The sequence below is a fragment of the Cibotium barometz genome, chromosome 10 (genome assembly GCF_041138505.1).
Source record: "Cibotium barometz isolate CiBa-2024 chromosome 10, ASM4113850v1, whole genome shotgun sequence".
NCBI lineage: Eukaryota > Viridiplantae > Streptophyta > Polypodiopsida > Cyatheales > Cibotiaceae > Cibotium > Cibotium barometz.
In genome coordinates, this window is record NC_141055.1 from 8965384 (window position 1) to 8971228 (window position 5845).

Genomic DNA, 5845 nt, shown 5'->3' on the forward strand with positions numbered 1-5845 from the left:
TAGGCGATTCCTCCAAGAGAATTATTCTAATGTAGTCAAGGGCCTTAACTTCCCTTATTCATTCCGACCAAGCCCGCGGATCACATGGCCGGATCAAGGGAGGAACTTGCACTTGGATCATAGAGACCAACGCTTTTTTCCTCGTCAAAGAGGCACATCCGTTGATTCTTTTCCATAGAACAAGGATTATCTATGATTTACTTTAACTATCGTAACTTGAACAGAATTGAATTTTAATTATAGGGATCCATTAGTCCATCCTAATCCCATCCAGTCCCATGGGTTAGCCAACCGCCCAACCACTAAACTGATAGGATCCATTAGTCCATCCTAATCCCATCCAGTCCCATGGGTTAGCCAACCGCCCAACCACTAAACTGATAGGATCCATTAGTCCAGCCTAATCCCATCCAGTCCCATGGGTTAGCCAACCGCCCAACCATTAAACTGATAGGATCCATTATGAAAATTTGGTCATGTTTTGTCCCGGGTACTAGGGAAAAGAGTTCCCAAGCCCCCTAGCCGTCAATCATGCAAAATACAATTTAGACACACCACTTACGCACCCAATATGAAATCGCCTTTTATAGTTTCAGTTCTCTTTAAAGTTGACTTGAAATGAAACCATCGTATTTTGAATCATAATCCTCCAGAATATCCAGATCCAATTTCCAACTTTTCCACTTTCCAACCATAAAGTGCTGTGATTTAGCTAGTGCAAGACTTCTACAAGTTATTTCAGAGTGATTGATTGAGATCCTAGTGCTGCTTCACTTGGCAGACCTACAGCTTATGCCTTACTGGCATTAGCTGTAAACCTTGCATCAAAATGAAGGAAACAATTGAGGTTGCAAAATAATATTATGGTTAATTACATGGATTAACACTCAAAAATATCTAAGCATGACTTGCATCTACCATGGATTAGATGAATCACAGTTATGAATGAGTGGAAAGTAGACAATGTACATGGAAATAGTCCTTTGAAATCACTACGCAAAATAAAGAGCATCCTACACTATGCTTCATTAGTTGGCTTGCATCTACCATGTCTTACATCTTCTTTTACCCCTTTCATCCTATAGTTCTAAACCATCATAGTTGGTGTCAGGTCCTCCAAAATTCAAAAATTCTGGACAACAGTGTCAAAAAATTAGACCTGTTTGTCCCAGATGACATTCCTAAGACACCGGCCAACTATGAGGTAGTAGCACATAGTTACCAATGGATTATAAGTCATGGGTGGCCTGAAGTATATAACACTCACCAGCATCTAAATTTATGTGAGAATACTTTATATCATCATTTTGGCATTCTTGTGAGACCCCTGCCCCCTCCGTGCAAGCACCGAAATCCGAGGACCTAGCAGCGGAAATAACAACCTTGTGCGTAGGGCAGAGTTTCCCCAGTCGGGGCCTCGCCTACAAATGTCCGGATAAGAGACTAATCCCTTAGTTCTTCTAAAACCGAACCCGGAAAAACTTCCCTCACCTAGAAAGCATAGGCGATTCCTCCAAGAGAATTATTCTAATGTAGTCAAGGGCCTTAACTTCCCTTATTCATTCCGACCGAACCCGCGGATCACATGTCCGGATCAAGGGAGGAACTTGCACTTGGATCATAGAGACCTTTGATTCTTTTCCATAGAACAAGGATTATCTATGATTTACTTTAACTATCGTAACTTGAACAGAATTGAATTTTAATTATAGGGATCCATTAGTCCATCCTAATCCCATCCAGTCCCATGGGTTAGCCAACCGCCCAACCACTAAACTGATAGGATCCATTAGTCTAGCCTAATCCCATCCAGTCCCATGGGTTAGCCAACCGCCCAACCATTAAACTGATAGGATCCATTATGAAAATTTGGTCATGTTTTGTCCCGGGTACTAGGGAAAAGAGTTCCCAAGCCCCCTAGCCGTCAATCATGCAAAATACAATTTAGACACACCACTTACGCACCCAATATGAAATCGCCTTTTATAGTTTCAGTTCTCTTTAAAGTTGACTTGAAATGAAACCATCGTATTTTGAATCATAATCCTCCAGAATATCCAGATCCAATTTCCAACTTTTCCACTTTCCAACCATAAAGTGCTGTGATTTAGCTAGTGCAAGACTTCTACAAGTTATTTCAGAGTGATTGATTGAGATCCTAGTGCTGCTTCACTTGGCAGACCTACAGCTTATGCCTTACTGGCATTAGCTGTAAACCTTGCATCAAAATGAAGGAAACAATTGAGGCTGCAAAATAATATTATGGTTAATTACATGGATTAACACTCAAAAATATCTAAGCATGACTTGCATCTACCATGGATTAGATGAATCACAGTTATGAATGAGTGGAAAGTAGACAATGTACATGGAAATAGTCCTTTGAAATCACTACGCAAAATAAAGAGCATCCTACACTATGCTTCATTAGTTGGCTTGCATCTACCATGTCTTACATCTTCTTTTACCCCTTTCATCCTATAGTTCTAAACCATCATAGTTGGTGTCAGGTCCTCCAAAATTCAAAAATTCTGGACAACAGTGTCAAAAAATTAGACCTGTTTGTCCCAGATGACATTCCTAAGACACCGGCCAACTATGAGGTAGTAGCACATAGTTACCAATGGATTATAAGTCATGGGTGGCCTGAAGTATATAACACTCACCAGCATCTAAATTTATGTGAGAATACTTTATATCATCATTTTGGCATTCTTGTGAGACCCCTGCCCCCTCCGTGCAAGCACCGAAATCCGAGGACCTAGCAGCGGAAATAACAACCTTGTGCGTAGGGCAGAGTTTCCCCAGTCGGGGCCTCGCCCACAAATGTCCGGATAAGAGACTAATCCCTTAGTTCTTCTAAAACCGAACCCGGAAAAACTTCCCTCACCTAGAAAGCATAGGCGATTCCTCCAAGAGAATTATTCTAATGTAGTCAAGGGCCTTAACTTCCCTTATTCATTCCGACCGAACCCGCGGATCACATGGCCGGATCAAGGGAGGAACTTGCACTTGGATCATAGAGACCAACGCTTTTTTCCTTGTCAAAGAGGCACATCCGTTGATTCTTTTCCATAGAACAAGGATTATCTATGATTTACTTTAACTATCGTAACTTGAACAGAATTGAATTTTAATTATAGGGATCCATTAGTCCATCCTAATCCCATCCAGTCCCATGGGTTAGCCAACCGCCCAACCACTAAACTGATAGGATCCATTAGTCCAGCCTAATCCCATCCAGTCCCATGGGTTAGCCAACCGCCCAACCATTAAACTGATAGGATCCATTATGAAAATTTGGTCATGTTTTGTCCCGGGTACTAGGGAAAAGAGTTCCCAAGCCCCCTAGCCGTCAATCATGCAAAATACAATTTAGACACACCACTTACGCACCCAATATGAAATCGCCTTTTATAGTTTCAGTTCTCTTTAAAGTTGACTTGAAATGAAACCATCGTATTTTGAATCATAATCCTCCAGAATATCCAGATCCAATTTCCAACTTTTCCACTTTCCAACCATAAAGTGCTGTGATTTAGCTAGTGCAAGACTTCTACAAGTTATTTCAGAGTGATTGATTGAGATCCTAGTGCTGCTTCACTTGGCAGACCTACAGCTTATGCCTTACTGGCATTAGCTGTAAACCTTGCATCAAAATGAAGGAAACAATTGAGGCTGCAAAATAATATTATGGTTAATTACATGGATTAACACTCAAAAATATCTAAGCATGACTTGCATCTACCATGGATTAGATGAATCACAGTTATGAATGAGTGGAAAGTAGACAATGTACATGGAAATAGTCCTTTGAAATCACTACGCAAAATAAAGAGCATCCTACACTATGCTTCATTAGTTGGCTTGCATCTACCATGTCTTGGATGAAGCTTGGATACAAACTCTAGTTGTGTTGGAGACCTATAGAAGTTTTTATATTGAAGACAATTTTATCTCCTTCTTGCTAGCATTCATTTGTTGGTTTCTACCAGCCCGATCACCTTCATCATTGTTGGCTCAGACAGGTTACGAGCAAAGAGAACTAGTTGGAATCGTTTTGTAAAAAAATTGGAGTCTATCCAAAATTGGAAAGCAAAAGATTTTGGCTGAGATAGATTCTTAATCTGTTGAAATAGAAAGACTTTTTAGTGAGAATGACATACTTGTAGTATGTGAATGAGCTAGGGTTAGGGTCTGCTGAGATAAGATTTGCACTGACCCACTTCACCCAAGTTACTTTTGATCATGAACTAGATAAGGTATATTCTCACCACATCTATAATCATATCTTAGATTTAGATCCATGTGCTCCCCTCTTGGGGGGTTCACCTAAAAATATATAAGTATACCACATGAGTTCAAATGAAGGGATTTTTTAATTCTAAATTTTAAGGTAAATTTATAGAAATACATTTATAAAAGGAGTTTTTTATCAATTCTGAAAAAAACCCATAAGTCCATAAAGAAAAAGGGGTCTTTTTATCCAAGAAAAATTCACAGGTAAGGGGTTTTTTAAATACCCCTTGAACGCACATGATACATAGGGTTTCTTAGTAGTGCGCCCCCCAAGGATCCCCTCGAAACCCTCACCACAGCTTACTGAAGCCCTTGAAGCCCTACATAGCCCCATTACCTCATCCTTTCCATGTACCACAAAGTCCACCGCCAAGCCTCCATGTGGCACCATGCCTAAGAAGGGTTGGTATGATGATGAGTGCCAGACCATGCGAGCTCAGTTGAGGGATGAGGAAAGGCAAGGAAATATTTCTTCACAAGAAGCGAAGAGAGTTTTTTGTTGTCTGACCCCACAGCAAAAAGCATGCTCACTACATCTGAATCGAGGAATCATTCTACCACATGTTCTTAGGAAAGGAATCAAAAGAAGCCTGGAGGAAACTTCTTGGTTTGCAGGGATCCCACACATAGTTGTAAGGTGGGTTTCATATGGGAGGTATGAAATGGGTGTCATAGGTTTCATACAAGTTTCTGAAAAAGTATGAAACGGATTTTATACAGAGTGGAAAATATATATCTATGTATATACCTATAGGATATGACTCATGTGACATGTCATATATAGCAAATAGAGACTGATCATGATTCTATACAAACAACATAAAAGCATAAATGAACATTCAACATACAAAAGCATAATTTTTCATAAACAACAATGATTATGGCATTGAGCAGAAACAAATGCCATAGATGAATAAGGACTCAAAGAAGAATACATATGAATCATAAAACTGAAATACCTAGACTTTGGAGTCATCAAGATAATTGTTAATAACAAAATTTCAACTATAAATGAAATCCTAAATCCCAATTCCTACAAGAATTGAGAAAAGACTCAAGATTCAACACTCATCATCATCTTGACCCTTAGCCAGTTCCATATCCTCATCTTTAGGCTTAGTATCATTAGCCTCATCCTCACTGCTACCCAAAAGACTTTGCAAAACCCCCGTATGATTTGTACTTTTAGGGAACGCAAAAATTTTATTCTTTAAAATTCATGTTTCATACGTATGAAATGTTGCCATGTTTCATACGTGTTTCCTATGTCAATGAAATGATCCCACACCCATCACCTCCCCCAATCCTTGGTACTCACACACCCATTCCCTCTACTCCATTCATAACCATCCCCCACTCCCCCATCCACATGTTTAACTATGCTCCCAAATTACATGGACCACAAGAACCATCCCACCCATTCTTAAGCCTAGTGACCCTCTAGATCCTAGAAACTACCGCACCATCATGATTGGGCATACAATGGTCAAACTCTATGGATCAATTATGGAGATGTAGCTCAGCTCCCTAGTAGAGGCGCATGGAT